Here is a 16,973-nt window from a genome sequence, read left to right as displayed (position 1 = left end):
AACAGAGCTGCTGATTCTTTATCATCATCAACAGCAGCAGATGATGAACACAGTGACATTTCTGGCAAGTTGAACACAAGTTTGACATCTCTTGGTTTTTCTCCATTAAAGTTCAAAAAAGTCAGCAAGCGTGATGTACGAGGCTACACCAAGCGCAAAATCAGGCGAGTGCAAAATACTTTGAGAGTCATCATCTTGCAGTTGCTGGTGGCTTAGACATTCTACCAGTCAGAAATGTGACAAATGTTCTGATTATGATGACCTGCTAAACGAGTTGAAAAACAAAGTCCAAGTTTCAGCAAATCATGCAGAAAAACTGCAAATACTAACTTTAGCACCAAACAGCTGGTCTATTGAAAGAACTGCCTCAGAATTCATGGTTTCAACTAGAATGGTTAAAAAAGCAAGAAATCTGAAATCAGTTTGTGGAATTCTGGCAAAACCAGACAAGAAGAAAGGTAAAGTTTTACCAGAAGAAACAGAAAAAAAAAAATTCTTGGCTTTTTTGAAGATGATGAATTCAGTAGACTGTGCCTAGGGAAAAAAGATTTTGTCTCTGTCAGAACTGGCACTGAAAAAATTCAAATGCGAAAGCACTTGCTGCTTAGCAATCTAAAAGAAATGTATGTTGCATATCGTACTCGAAATGGGCCAGAAGTGGGTTTTTCCAAATTTTGTGAGCTAAGGCCAAAATGGTGTGTCACTGTTGGCTCATCTGGTATGCATTCAGTGTGTGTTTGTGTCATTCATCAAAATGTGAAGCTTATGCTTGCTGGAAGCCATCTGCTGAACGAAGATTACAAAGCACTGATGGCTAAAACTGTGTGCAATTTGGAATGCAAAGAATGCATGCTTCACAGGTGTGAAATATGTCCAGGGATGTGCTTGAAAATTACCTGACAGAAGTGTTCATTGATGCTGACCCAGGTGAAACAATCGAGTTTAAGCAGTGGGTTCATACAGATCGCACCACACTGGAGACCAAACAAATGTATGTTGATGATTTTGTATCTGAGCTTGCATTGAAAGTTTCAAACCTGTCAATTCACCATTACATTTCCAAACATCAGACACAATACTTAAAGAAAACCTAAATCCTTGTGAAATTGTTGTTCTGTTGGACTTTGCTGAAAACTACTCCTTTATTGTCCAAGATGCTGTTCAAGGTTTCCACTGGGAAAACAGTCAAGCTACACTGCATCCATTTGTTGGGTACTTCCGTGATGCTTCAAGTGAAATTCAGTGCATAAGTGTTTGCATAATAAGTGACAGCTTGCGGCATGATGCAGTTGCTGTACATGCATTCTTGGAAAAATTAATCGCGTTCTTGAAAAGCAAAATTGGAGAAATAAAATATGTAACATACTTTAGTGATGGCTCAGCTGCACAATACAAGAACTTCAAAAACTTTGCCAACTTGTGCTATCATCAAACAGAATTTGGAATAAGTGCACAGTGGAATTTCTTTGGCAGAAGCCATGGCAAGTCACCATGTGATGCCATAGGTGGTACAACAAAGCGACTAGCTGCTCAGGCTAGTTTGCAACGACCTAAAAATAGCCAAATTCTCACAGCACAAGGCTTGTTTGAATTTTGTGATCAAAAAATAAATAAAATCAAGTTCTTTTTTGTTTCCAAGGATGAAATTGAATCTTCAAGATCTGCACAAGAGGAAAGATTCAGTAAAGCTTCCACAGTTGCTGGAACTAAATCACCAGTTTATTCCCATTGACTTGAACCAAATTTCAGTCAGTAGAATGTCAAATGATTCCTCCTCATTTGTTGTCAAACTTTGTCAGTCGGATGACCCAGTGAGTGTACCTGGCATAAATGTGTCTCAACTTCAGCCTGGGCAGTATGTTGCCTGTGTTTATGACAACAAATGGTGGATTGGCAATGTCTGTGACACATCATTTGAAGAACATGATGCCTTGGTCAACTTTATGCATCCATGCGGGCCTGCACGATCATTTCATTGGCCTAGCAGAAGAGATTCTTGTTGGATTTCTGAACAGCATATTCTAGCAGTTCTTCCAGTACCAGCAACTACACACTTGGACGACAGTATACATTTCCAGAAACAGCAGTGAAACTTATCAGTGAAAAATTCTTGTCACTTCAGCACTGAGGTTTTACTTGGGAACCATTAAGACACCCCCATTAGGCTTGAGAAACTAGGCAAAGACAACCAAATGAGGCTTGGGAACCTCAAGTAAGATGCCCACCTTCAGGCTTGGGAACCTGTGCCAAGTGGCTGGACTTGCCTTGCTATCGGGCGTGACCTCTTGGCGATGAGGTTGCCACTTCCTATTGAATTGGTAGTGGCATAGCCACCATGGACCAACGCATGCTTAAAGCAACTGAGTGACTTATACAGCAGTTAGAAACATTGATGGGCCCTATATCCGTTTCATCTATCATTCAACAATACTGGCCAAAAAACACTTTTTTTGCAATCCTTATATGGAGAGACTCCAAATTGAAAACTACATATTCTGATAGAAGGAAATCTGCTCTTTCTAATGGTGCTAAAAGAAAGAATATTGAAGCTGTCCCACTGGAGATCAAGGGCATCAAAGATAGCCCAAAATGGGCAAAAATGCTTTTTATACCAACTTTGAACGCTTATAATTTTTCAACCACTTGAAGGAAAGTGCTGCAAATTGGAATGCCTCATTACAGCCCTGCATTTAGTACACCTACCAAAAATCAACCTGAAAGGCCAACTAGTTTAGAAACTACAGCAGCCTCAACATCACTGTAAATTGATTTTTGCCGTTTTTTTGGCAAAGTTTGAGCCTAAACCATTCAAAAAGTAAGAGGACTAGGAACATGGGGTTTTGCCAGTTCATTAAGCCCTAAAAGTACTACTACTACTACTACTTAACATTTCTAGAGCGCTACTAGGGTTACGCAGCGCTGTACAATTTAACAAAGAGAGACAGTCCCTGCTCAAAGAGCTTACAATCTAATAGACAAGTGAACGGTCGGTCCGATCGGGGCAGTCAAATTGGGGCAGTCTGGATTCACTGAACGGTAAGGGTTAGGTGCCGAACGCAGCTTTGAAGAGGTGGGCTTTAAGCAAAGACTTGAAGATGGGCAGGGAGGGGGCTTGGCGTAAGGGTTCAGGAAGGTTGTTCCAAGCATAGGGTGAGGCGAGGCAGAATGAGCGGAGCCTGGAGTTGGCGGTGGTGGAGAAGGGTACTGAGAGGAGGGATTTATCCTGTGAACGGAGGTTACGGGCGGGAACGTAAGGGGAGATGAGGGTAGAGAGGTAGTGAGGGGCAGCAGACTGAGTGCATTTGTAGGTAAGAAGGAGAAGCTTGAATTGAATGCGGTATCTGATCGGAAGCCAGTGAAGTGACCTGAGGAGAGGGGTGATATGAGTATATCGGTTCTGGCGGAATATGAGACGTGCAGCAGAGTTCTGAACAGACCGAAGGGGGGATAGATGGCTAAGTGGGAGGCCGGTGAGGAGTAAGTTGCAGTAGTCCAGGCGAGAGGTAATGAGAGCGTGGACGAGAGTTCGGGTGGTGTGTTCAGAGAGGAAAGGGCGAATTTTGCTGATGTTAAAGAGGAAGAAGCGACAGGTCTTGGCTATCTGCTGGATATGCGCAGAGAAGGAAAGAGAGGAGTCAAAGATGACTCCGAGGTTGCGGGCAGATGAGACGGGGAGGATGAGGGTGTTATCAACTGAGAAAGTGGAGGAAGAGGAGAAGTGGGTTTTGGTGGAAAGACGATAAGCTCGGTCTTGGACATGTTCAGTTTCAGGTGGCGGTTGGACATCCAGGCAGCAATGTCGGATAAGCAGGCCGATACCTTTGCCTGGGTCTCCGCGGTGATGTCTGGTGTGGAGAGATACAGTTGGGTGTCATCAGCATAGAGATGATACTGGAAACCATGAGATGAGATCAGGGAGCCCAGGGAAGAGGTGTAGATTGAGAAGAGAAGGGGTCCAAGGACCGATCCCTGGGGAACACCAACAGATAAGGGGATGGGGGTGGAGGAAGATCCATGAGAGTGAACTTTGAAGGTGCGGTGGGAGAGATAGGAGGAGAACCAGGAGAGGACAGAGCCCTGGAACCCAAATGAGGACAGTGTGGCAAGAAGTAAGTCATGATTGACAGTGTCAAAAGCAGCGGATAGATCCAGGAGGATGAGGATGGAGTAGTGGCCTCTGGATTTGGCAAGGAACAGGTCATTACAGACTTTAGAAAGTGCTGTTTCTGTCGAGTGAAGAGGGCGAAAACCGGATTGAAGCGGATCAAGGATGGCATGAGAGGAGAGAAAATCAAGGCAGCGGCTGTGGACTGCGCGCTCAAGTGTCTTGGAGAGGAAGGGTAGGAGGGAGATGGGGCGGTAGTTGGAGGGACAAGTAGTGCAGGTTCTCCAAATATCCCCCTTGTACTACTAAAACTTCCAGTTTTACAGCTTCTGGAATTTGGCCCAAAATGTCATTTTTGCTCAGGCGACATTTTGCAACCCTTTACTTGAGGTCCCCTAGAACCTCCAATTTTTAGTCTTTTGAACTAAAGTTTTGCACAGCTTAGTTTTTTATCATAAAGAAACTATGTACCAAATTTCATCAAAATCTGAGATGGTGAGGTGGGGACGACCTTTAAAATTGGTCCACTTGACACGGAATGACTCTATAATCAATTAACTAATGAAGAGCAGCAACATGCGTGGTTTATAGATGGTTCTGCTAAGTATGTTGGAGGAAAGAGAATGTGGAAAACAGTAGCCTACAATCCAAAAATAGAACGTTCATTAGAATGTAGTGGAGAAGGAGGAAGTAGTCAGTATGCAGAGTTATGCTGCCTATTTGCCTTTGAAAACAGAATTTAGGGCAATGTCATGTATATACTGATTCATGGTCTGTGGCAAATGGATTAGCCACGTGGCTACCTACTTGGTATAAAAAATCTGGAAAATTAATAGTAAAGATTTGTGGGGCAGAGAATTGTGGCAATTGCATAAAATACTAATGCTATTTTTTATGTAGATGCCCATTGCAAGGGTGATACTCTAGAACGTCTCTACAGCGCAGTGGCTGATGAATAAAGTAAAATTGCACCCATTGAGGTGGAAAACTGTGGAAGAGCCAGATAATTGCTCAGGTTTGGCGAAATGGGCGCACCAAAAATGTGAACATCTGGGAAGAAAGGCCACTTAAAGGTGGGCAACAGATCATGGTATTAGTTTAATTATGGATGTTATTAAAACTGTTATTGTTGAATGTCTGGTCTGTTAATACCAGACTAGGCGATCTGTTCCCCATATGTCTAAGGGATAATTAAAAAGTGGAAAATTACCTGAACAAATTTGGTAGATGGATTATATAGGACCTTACCCAATTTGCAAGGATGTAAATACGTGTGCACAGCAGTAGATAATTATTCTAGATATGTAATTGCACATCCTTGAAACTTTAGAATTGATAATTGATAATGGTTCCCATTTTTGAAGGCTAATTAGTATAACAATGTGCCTTAAGTCACAATATAACCCTGTCCTGATCCTCCAATCTGGGCAAGATGAATGGACTTATGTCCCAGCAAATAAGTGTTATCTTAGAGAATAACTGATCTGTTTATATGCTTTATTCATAGATCCTTGTAAGAATCATTATAATCCTTCTTATGGTGTCTTTGGATATGGCTGTTACCTCCGGTAGACATTTGTGACTCACCGCCGAGAGTCAGGGCAAGCTGATTGGGAGATGGAGGAATCATAGTGAAATCTGACAACAAGATAATTACAACATGTTCAGCTAACTAGATGTGTCCTGTGGCAAATGTCAACAACACTCAAATATGGAAAGACGTCTTGTCACACGAATGAGTTTAATATGACTTGCACAAGTCAGAGACGGACAATACTGCATCGTTGACCCAAAAATACGGACATTATTGACATTTACATCACCAATGTGTTATTAGCACATGTTTATATTCTTCTTCTGTGAATGCTACACCAATGAAGACCTGTGTAAATATTGTAGTACCCTTAATTGCCTTAATTGTAGAGTAAAAGGAACTTGGTATGATACATTGTTAGTAGCTTGCAGTACAAGTGTAGAGATGACAAAGGCTATTGATACTGAAACTTTAGACAGAACAAAATGTATCAGAACTGACATTAATCAGCTTATTTTGCAATATGTTAAAGGTTTTTTTAAATTATACTCAGTTTACAAGTAGATAGCATAATTTACTACTTGCATGTTGTAACATTTATTCTCCGAGGACAAGCAGGCTGATATTCTCACGTGTGGGTGACATCACATTGGCCCCTGGAGGATTTTCAGTAAAAATCTGCAAAAGTCTCTTCTGGAGCGTTCCACCGCGCGTGGCGCTCGTACTGTGCATGTGCGCACGTAGTTTTCCGCCCGTCGCGTCGTCACGCTTCTCAGTTTCTTCTTTCCTGCGTCTGAGGAGACACGGAGTTCTTTTTAAGCGCTTCGCATTTTCTTGCTCCTGGAGTGAAGTTTCTTCTGTTCTTCGTACAAAAAACGTCTAATTGTTCCTCTATACGAGGCCTTAAAATTAAAAAAAAAACAAAAAAACTTTTTTCCCTTTACTTTTTAGTTTTTGTTTCAATTTCTTAAGTTTCCTTTATTTTTTCGTTGCGACCGTGGTTAGGTTGCTCGGTCGGGATTTTTTCCTTATTTTGTGTCTATTTTTCTGACACAATCATGTATTTTGATTTCGCGGAGGCTATTTTCCCCGCCATGTCATCAAAGACGCCCAGCGGCTTCAAGCCATGCGCCCGCTGCAACCAGACCATCTCTGGCACTGATCCGCACTCCTGGTGCCTTCAGTGCCTTGGGCCCGACCATCTTCAGGAGAGCTGTAAGTTGTGCCTAAAAATGAAGAAACGCACCCAGCTCTCCAGAGAGGCCCAGAGAGAAAAGCTTTTTGGGTCCGGTACCTTGGCGTTGGCGTCGACATCGGTACCATCGACATTAAGGGCAGCTTTGATGTCAGGTAAAGGCTGCCAAAAGACCGATGCACGCTGGGAGCAGTGATGCATCGAGAGGGTCTCCACCCACCTCGGCGCCTTCTGCTTTGCAGGCCCCCCGGGACCGACCTGTATCGGACCCGGCCTCAAGGAGGCGTGTGGTTTCCACATCCTCCTCACCGGTACCGAGGAGTCTCGATGATGGGCGTCGGGCGAAGGCCAAGAAGCACCGTCATCGTTCTCCTTCTCGACATGGTACCAGGAGCTCCGGGTCGTCGAAGCATTCGGCACCCTAGAAGCGTCGACGCCGAGAGGATCACTCTCCCTCTATGATGGAGGTGTCGGCAACGGTCGTCTAGCAGCCCGGTACCGGCTGCCCAATCTTTTCAGGTTCTGTCTCCGAAGCCCAAACCGACACCGCAGCCTTTCTCGACAGCTTCTCTTGATGAGCGCATCAAGGCTTTGTTTTCCAATTTTATGGAAGCAGTGCTGCACCAATTGCGTCCGGCACGGGAGGTACCGGTACCGTCGGTGACGGAGGCTCCTGCGGCACCTAGTCTTTTGCCTGTGGTGAGGTCTCCTTCTCCGGCACAGCTTGCGGTACCGGAGTCGGCAGCCACCCGGGTCGACTCTCCTTTGTCGTCGGTGGAGGAAGCTTCACCGGCGTCCCCAGGGGAGTCGACGTCTTGACGCCATCATCAAGGTCGCCGTACCTCCATGTCGAGACGGGTTCGGATCCGGGCTGCTCTTTCTGAGCTTTTGGCCCCATCCGATGATGGCTCATCTGATGAAGATGACAGACCTGGAGTTTTCTCTGCTGAGGACTCTCTAGGTCTTCCATCTGATTCAACTCCCTCGCCTCAGAAGCAGCTCTCCCCTCCGGAAAGTTTGTCTTTCTCATCTTTTGTGCGGGAAATGTCTGAGACCATTCCCTTCCCTGTGGAGACTGTGGATGAGCCCAGAGCTAAGATGCTCGAGGTCCTGGATTATCCATCTCCACCTAAATCTTCTACCACAGTTCCTGTTCATGAAACACTCAGGGGAGTGCTGTTGAGGAATTGGGAGAAGCCTCTTTCATGCCCAACTGTTCCCAAAAAGGCTGAGTCCCAGTATCGGATCCATGGGGAACCCAGTTTCGTCAGGCCTCAGTTGCCTCATGATTCTGTGGTGGTGGATTCCGCTCTCAGAAGGGCTAAGAGTTCTAGGAACTTTGCCTTGGTGCCTCTGGGGCGGGAACACAGAACTTTGGACTCTTTTGGGAGAAAGGCGTATCAGGCTGGCATGCTCGCGTCCAAAATCTAATCGTACCAGCTCTACACGAGCATTCATTTGCGGAACTCAATGAGGCAGCTTGAGAGCTTGGTTGACACGCTCCCGCCGGAGCAGTCCGAGCCTTTTCACCAAGTGGAGAAGGCGTGTCGCAAATTCCTGTCCAGGGGTATTTACGAACTGTACAAAGCAGATCGTTGATAAACTGAGATGTATTTTATTAATATAACAGAATTAAAATATGTATACAGAAACTCATATACATATACATATCATGGGCTATGATATGTATATGTATATGAGTTTCTGTATACATATTTTAATTCTGTTATATTAATAAAATACATCTCAGTTTATCAACGATCTGCTTTGTACAGTTTCCACTTTGGAGTTTGCAGATCGTCTGCCCCTTTGTTTCCAGGGGTATTTACGATACTTGAGATGTGACATCCAGATTCTCTGCTATGGGTATAGTGATGCGCAGACTCTCATGGCTGCGTGCCTCTAACCTGGAGGAACGAACTCAGCAGAAGATTGCGGATATCCCTTGCCAGGGGGATCATCTTTTTGGAGAGAAGGTTGAAGAGTTGATTGATCATCTCTATCAGCGTGATAATGCTATGGATTTTCTCTCCCGCCGGGCGCCTTCTGCATCTACTTCCTCATCTAGGAAGTTTTTTAAAGGGAAGAGAAGTGCTCCCTATGCCTCTAGGGGCCGGTTCAGGCTCTGACACAGCGCGCTCGTTCTCGTCAAGCGTGCGCCGAAACAGGCCCCTGCAGCTCCCCAGCAAAAACCAGGGACGGGTTTTTGACTGGCTCCAGTTGAGCATAGCCACCTTAAACGTGTCCGTACTGGACGATCTGCCTGTCGGAGGGAGGTTTCAATTTTTTCACCAAAGGTGGCCTCTCATAACCTCCGACCGGTGGGTTCTTCAAATAGTCCGGTTAGGATACACCCTCAATCTGGAATCCAAACCTCCAAATTGCCCACCGAGAGAGCTCAGTCCTTCAGCTCTCAACACAGGCAAGTACTTGCAGAGGAACTCTCCGCCCTTCTCAGCGCCAATGCGGTCGAGCCCGTTCCACCAGGGCAAGAAGGGCTGGGATTCTATTCCAGGTACTTCCTTGTAGAAAAGAAAACAGGGGGGATGCGTCCCATCCTAGACCTGAGGGGCCTGAACAAATTTCTGGTGAGAGAAAAGTTCAGGATGGTTTCACTGGGCACCCTTCTTCCCATGATTCAGGAAAACGATTGGCTATGGATGCTTACACTCACATTTCATATACACACAAACCAGGACTTGTAGCCACCAACTCAAAGAGAGTGCTTGAAACAGTTCACACCAGTATAATATAATAGAAATTTTTATGTATGTAGAGTACCCTCAGATATTTACCACTATTACTGCAGTCAATAATGCTGCTACAAAGTGGCATGGCACTTCTTTCATCGGGTAACTCTAACAAATTTTTTGGGAGGAGCAACATATGCTCATTTTTTCATGCTTCCAAATCACCTCAGTGCTATAAAATCGCTTATCACTTTTAAAAATGTATATACTAGGTGAAAACTGTGCACTTATCTTGACAAATTCTTGCCTCCCTGGCAGAACTATCTTGCCTTGCTGAAACATTCATCAATTGCCTTCCCCTGAAACCGCCGGACTCCGCGGGGTTTCAATCACTTTCCTCAGGGACAAGGGTTAAGGCTGCATAATTCTTTTCTTCCTCATTCTTTTTTCTCTCAAGCAATCAACAAGACAAAGCAGGACCTAATGCCTGCTTATCCCCTGTGGCTTATAAGGCATCCGCATCCAGCCCACAGGAGGTATCTGCGGTTTCGTCTGGAAACGCAGCACTTTCAGTACTGTGTGCTGCCATTTGGCTTGGCGTCTGCGCCCAGGGTATTTACCAAGTGCCTGGCAGTTGTTGCAGCGTCTCTACGCAGACTGGGAGTGCATGTGTTCCCTTATCTCGACGATTGGCTGGTGAAGAGCACCTCCCAGGCAGGAGCTTTACAGTCCATGCGGATGACTATTCAAGTGCTGGAGCTACTAGGGTTTGTTATCAATTACCCAAAGTTCCATCTAATCCCAGTTCAGAAATTGGAATTCATAGGGGCTCTGTTGTGCACGAAGACAGCTTGTGCCTATCTGCCCGAAGCAAGAGCAGACAACCTTCTGTCTCTGGTCTCCAGGGTTCAAGCGTCCCAACAGTTCGGCAGATGTTGAGACTTCTGGGGCACATGGCTTCCACAGTTCATGTAACTCCCATGGCACGTCTTCACATGAGATCAGCTCAGTGGACCCTAGCTTCTCAGTGGTATCAAGCTACAGGGGATCTAGAGGATGTGATCCAGCTGTCCACCGACTTTCGGAATTCCCTTCAGTGGTGGACAATTCGATCCAATCTGGTTTTGGGACGCCCATTTCAAATTCCTCAGCCACAAAAAGTGCTGACGACGGATGCATCCCTCCTAGGGTGGGGAGCGCATGTAGATGGGCTTCATACTCAAGGAGCTTGGTCCCTTCAGGAAAAGCGTCTTCAGATCAACCTTCTGGAGTTGCGAGCGATCTGGAACGCTCTAAAGGCTTTCAGAGATCGACTGTCCAACCAAATTATTCTAATTCAAACAGATAATCAGGTTGCGATGTACTACCTCAACAAGCAAGGGGGTACCGGATCTCGCCCTTTGTGTCAGGAGGCCGTACAGATGTGGCCTTGGGCTAGCCAACACGGCATGTTTCTCCAAGCCATTTATCTGGCCGGCGTAAACAACAGTCTGGCCGACAGATTGAACAGGATAATGCAACCTCACAAGTGGTTGCTGAACATGGCTTTAGCCAGAAAGATCTTTCGAGAGTGGGGCACCCCCTCAGTGGATTTTTTTGCCACTCAACTCAATCACAGGATCCCTCAGTTCTGTTCCAGACTACAGGCCCACGGCAGGCTAGCGTTGCATGCCTTTCTCCTTCATTGGGGGACAGGCCTTCTGTACGCGTATCCTCCAATACCTCTGGTGGGGAAGACTTTGCTGAAACTCAAGCGGGACCGAGGCACCATGATTCTGATAGTGCCGTTTTGGGCCCGTCAGATCTGTTTTCCTCTTCTTCTGGAGTTATCTTCCGAAGAACCGTGGAGATTGGACTGTTTTCCAACCCTCATTACTCAGAACGAGGGGGCGCTTCTCCATCCCAACCTCCAGTCTCTGGCTCTCATGGCCTGGATGTTGAGAGCTTAGAATTCGCCTCCTTGGGTCTTTCCGAGGGTGTCTCCCGAGTATTGCTTGCCTCCAGGAAAGATTCCACTAAAAGGTGTTACTCTTTTAAATGGAAGAGGTTTGCCGTCTGGTGTGACAGCAGGGCCCTAGATCCTTTTTCTTGGCCTACACAGACCCTGCTTGAATACCTTCTACACTTGGAGTCTGGTTTCAAGACCAACTCAGTAAGAGTTCACCTTAGTGCGATTAGTGCTTATCATCAACATGTAGAAGGTCAGCCTATCCCTGGACAGCCTTTAGTTGTTCGCTTCATGAGAGTTTTGCTTTTGTCAAAGCCCCCTGTCAAGCCTCCTCCAGTGTCATGGGATCTCAATGTCGTTCTCACCCAGTTGATGAAACCCCCTTTCGAGCCACTGAATTCCTGCCATTTGAAGTACTTGACCTGGAAGGTCATTTTCTTGGTGGCTGTTACTTCAGCTCATAGGATCAGTGAGCTTCAGGCTCTAGTGGTTCATGCTCCTTATCTTAAATTTCATCAGAACAGAGTAGTCCTCCGCACGCACCCTAAGTTCCTGCCGAAGGTGGTGTTGGAGTTCCATCTGAACCAGTCGATTGTCTTGCCAACATTCTTTTCCCGTCCTCATACTGGTCCTGGCGAAAGCAAGCTGCACACTTTGGACTGCAAAAGAGCATTGACCTTTTACGTGTAGCGGACAAGCCCCCACAGACAGTCCACCCAGTTGTTTATTTCTTTTAATCCCAACAAGAGGGGAGTTGATGTCGGGAAACGCACCATATCTAATTGGCTAGCAGATTGCATTTCCTTCACTTATGCCCAAGCTGGGCTGACTTTAGAGGGCCATGTCACGGCTCTTAATGTTAGAGCCATGGCTGCGTCAGTGGCTCATCTGAGGTCAGCCACTATTGAAGAGATCTGCAAGGCTGCGACGTGGTCATCAGTCCACTCATTCACATCTCACTACTGCCTTCAGCAGGACAGTCGACGCGACAGTCGATTTCGGCAGTTGGTGCTGCAGAATCTGTTTGGGGTTTAGAATCCAACTCCAACCCTCCTAGGCCCACTTTTATTCTGTTCCAGGCTGCACTCTCAGTTGTTTTCTTGTTTCAGGTCAAACTCTGTTATGTCCTCGCCGTTGCGAGGCCCAATTGACCAATGGGTATTGTTTTGAGTGAGCCTGGGGGCTAGGGATACCCCACACGTGAGAATATCAGCCTGCTTGTCCTCGGAGAAAGCAAAGATTCTTACCTGAAGCAGGTATTCTCCGAGGACAGCAGGCTGGATATTCTCGCAAACCCTCCCACCTCCCCTTTAGGGTTGTCTTTCCTTTTAACTATTGGATTCAACTGAGGAGCGTGACTGCGCGACGGGTGGGAAACTACATGCGCGCATGCGAGCATGCGCAGTACGAGTGCCACGCACGGTGGAACGCTCCAGAAGAGACTTTTGCAGATTTTTACTGAAAATCCTCCGGGGGCCGACGTGACGTCACCCACACGTGAGAATATCCAGCCTGCTGTCCTTGGAGAATACCTGCTTCAGGTAAGAAACTTCGCTTTTGCCCTTATACAAAGGTATAAGGCTCAAGATGAGTAACTCTGAACACTCGTGGAGGTGAATTTCACCGGTGGGTTCCTTTTACTTCCTACTAATTTTAGTATGTTTGTTTGTTTATCATTCTTAGACTGTATGGAATTATTAGATAGAATTGAAAAGCAAATGTAATAAAAAGGATTTTAGAGATTGCTTTTCAACTCTATCGGCCTTGACTAACATGTGCACTCGGGGTCTGTATTGTTGATTAGAAGTAATTCTGTTTAAAAATGATTGTTTAACTTTGATTGTGTGAAAATAAGTTGGAATGTAGAAGATAAGGCACATCTCTGAAGCCAGCTTGTGCAGGAGGGAGTCAAGGTATGTTTGAAGTTCAGGAGATAAGCCACCTGGCCAGTGGTTTGTTTACCTGAACCGAGAGCATGCGACTGCATCCTCATGTACATTCCCGTAATTTTCCTTGGCTCTAAAAATAAGCTTTAGCTTAGTAAAAAGGGGGGCTTGTTGCAGCAAAGATCTGAGGGTCATCTGTGGGTTGACGCATCGTGCAGAAAAGATTGTTCCTGTTCATAAAGAGACTTCAGGCTTTTGCTGCAACGAGCCTCCCATCTGATGAGATGAGGGCCTGAAATTCCTGACCAGTGATGTATGTATAATATGTTTGTATCTGTCTTATAGCTCTTTTAGTTAGATGATTTAATCATTGTATATATCTTAATCATTGTAGATTTTAGAACCTCTAATAAAGGTCTCATTTATCTAATACGAATCCAAAAGAATCCATGGTAATTACTGAGTAGTCTGTGTTAGTGAAGCAGGGTTGTAAATCCATAGCAGTACAGGGCTCTTCTTAGGTATTTGGAGGTGACGAATGAATTTTGTCTTTCTGTCCATCTCTTCGTCCTTTTTGGAGGCAGTAAGAAGGGTCATATGGCTTCCAAGGCCACCATAGCCCGTTGGGTGTGGGAGGCCATCTCTTCAGCATACATGGCATTGGGCAAACAAGCCCTGCGCAAGTTTGTGCTCATTCTATGTGAGCTCAGGGTTCCTGCTATGCAGAGTGCCTTTTGGTTTCTCTGGAAGATATCTGCAGAGCCGCTACATGGGCTTCGGTCCATACGTTCACTCGTCATTATCAGGTGGATGTGGCAGCTCGGCAAGATGCGGTGTTTGGCTCGTCGGTGATTTCTGTCGGGTTGGGTGTATCCCCCCGTACTTGAGGACTGCTTGGGTACATCCCACAGGTCTCTGGATTTGATCTGTGGGACACTGTGGAAGGAAAAATTAATTCTTACCTGATAATTTTCTTTCCATCAGTCCCAATAGATCAATTCAGAGGCCCCCCCACCTGGATTTACTGTCTGCGGTTTTGTTTCGGTTAGTTAGTTTTATCGGGTTCCGTTATTCTGAATGTTCCTTTGTTTGATTAAATAATAAATTAAATAAATAAATACAGAAGCGGTGGAAGTATGTTGGGCATTTGGTCAGGAGAGTTTTCTATTGTTTCCATTCCACTGCTTTGGTATTGTTCATACTGAGGTTTACTTGGCTGCACAGGTCCACATATAGCAAACCTCGGAGGTTCTCTCTATCTCCACCTGCTGGTAGAGGGACACGACCCACAAGTCTCTGGATTGATCTGTTGGGACTAAAGGAAAGAAAATTATCAGGTAAGAATTAATTTTTCCATTTATCTTCCCCTCCCATATTTGTTTTAAAGTTATATGTTTTGTGATCCTTATGTCTGTCCCTATGTGTTTTATGTTGAAGACCTCTGGACTGATACCATTCTATTTATATCTTTTTGAAGTTGATCTCTAAATCATACACAGTACTCCAGATGAGATCTTACTAGAAAACACAGAGGCATCGCATCTTTCTGGCTTTTGCTGTTGCCTTTTCTACCCATTTGGCCTCATGTTTTCTGCACCTTCTAGGTTGTCTACCTATTGCAGGTTTTGATGTCATTCACAAAGAGGCAAAACATTTGCAATATTGCTTACAAAAATGTTTAAAAATAATCAGACTAGGGGCCAATTTTCAGCACATCATTGGTAACATCCTTATCCTCAGAGTGAACTTCTTTGTCACTTCCCACTATGCAGAACCATGTCAGAGGCTTTGCTGAAATCTTTAAGTCCACCACATCCAGTGCTCTTGTTCAATTCAACTCTCTGTCACTCAGTCAAAGAATTGTGAAATATGTTTATCCCCTTTTCTTGAAAAGCAGCTGTTATCTAGGGATCCCCAGTTGTGAAGCTAATTGATTAATCCTGCTTGTCCTTGAACAAAACTAGAGTTACTTACTTGTAATGAGTATTCTCGGGAGTACAACAGGGTAGTTAACTACACTTCTACCCTCCTTCTCTTAGTAGCCTAGTGATTAGTGCAGCGGACTTTGATCCTGGGGAATTGGGTTCGATTCCCACTGCAGCTCCTTGTGACTCTGGGCGACTCACTTAACCCTCCATTACCCCAGGTACAAATAATTTCCTGTATATATTATGTAAACTGCTTTGAATGTAGTTGCAAAAACCACAGAAAGGCAGTATATCAAGTTCCAATGCCTTCCCCCTTAAATGGTGATATTAGGGTTGAGGGTTGAAAGTCTTTACCATGTCAGGTAAGGCTGCCTAAGATTTTTCAGAGCTCTTTATTGAATACTCTGCATTGTCACTATCTTTTTGTGCGGCTGACTTATCCTGCCATCCGCATACAACATCCGTTACAGGTAAGCAACTTTTATTGTATTTGTTTTCCATCTCATACTACAACCAAGCTTAATATCTACTGGTAGGTACCTAAGTTAGATTGAGAACCATTGCTCTGATCTTTCTTTTTCCAGTACTTTTTGTTACAAGATATGATTTACTTGGGGGAAAGAGCTCTAGAGCACTCGCTACTGTTTATAATTTAAGAGCAGGCGCTGTATTTATAAGTTTTAGGATATTAATTTCTCCACCAATCACCAAAGGTGATAATTGCAATAAATTAAATAAATTAAGTATATATAAAAGATACCATATACTCAGAACACAAAGAGACCGTATTTTTAGCTTCAAAAAGGTTGATTTAATATACAATTGCACACGAGAGGTAGGTTTTTAAAAGGATCTTAGAACAGAGAATTTGTGCATAAAATAGAACAAAGTAGCAGGTAGGTTAACTCACAGTCCTTGTTACAAGCATGCTGTGGTCCAGCTGATTGATGAGCACATGATCAGGAGCAAGGCATCAGTAGACCCCAAAGAGAGCAGCAGGTCCCAAGAGGAGGCAGGTTCCAAGAGAGTGAGCTGGGCTGTTTCCAGGCCTTTTATAATGTTAGCAGAGAAGCATGGTGTGTGCATGTCCTGGATATTTTGCAAGGCATTATGGTTAATGTAGTCTGTTCACATGACCACATTATAAGTCCTTCTTTCTGCAGATGTCCTGGCATCCATTTGTCTGATAGATGATGGGAGGGGCAGGTATACCTCTGATGACAGGCAAATGTTCTGTTTATGCTTTTCCTCTGAGTTCTTTGTTTTCAATGGGGTATTCAGGTGCCCACCTTAGTCAAGCTTTTGTTAGGTGGGAGGGCAGAGGAAGCTATATATCTCTCTTTTGTCTTTGTTAAGTGTTTGTAATTGACTATCCCTGCTATCAGAAGTTCCCAGAAAAAGGGATATGGAGAGAGGGGCTTGAAATGAAACTATTTTCTCTGCTGCAGTGTCAAAAATATATTTTTAAAAGCTGCACAAATATATTGGTGTATATATATGTATCTGATCCAACACAACATCATGCTACACATTTAATTCTGATGATTGGCTTGTATCATAACACTTTTGAGTACTGAGCTTAGCTGAGATTAGGTGGCAGAGCCGGTGGTGGGAGGTGGGGCTGGTGGTTGGGAGGCGAGGATATTGCTAGGCAGACTTATACGGTCTGTGCCTTGAAAATGATAGA

General features: G+C 44.8%; 1 protein-coding gene across 1 annotated transcript in view; it reads left to right on the top strand.

Moving 5' to 3' along the window:
• ZDHHC1 (zinc finger DHHC-type containing 1) overlaps positions 1-16,973 on the top strand; it is a 433,998-nt gene that overhangs the window by 60,705 nt on the left and 356,320 nt on the right. The gene's annotated exons all lie outside the window — the stretch shown is intronic.

Source organism: Microcaecilia unicolor, chromosome 5, assembly GCF_901765095.1.
Source record: "Microcaecilia unicolor chromosome 5, aMicUni1.1, whole genome shotgun sequence".
NCBI lineage: Eukaryota > Metazoa > Chordata > Amphibia > Gymnophiona > Siphonopidae > Microcaecilia > Microcaecilia unicolor.
This window is presented reverse-complemented; position numbering and strand designations above follow the sequence as displayed.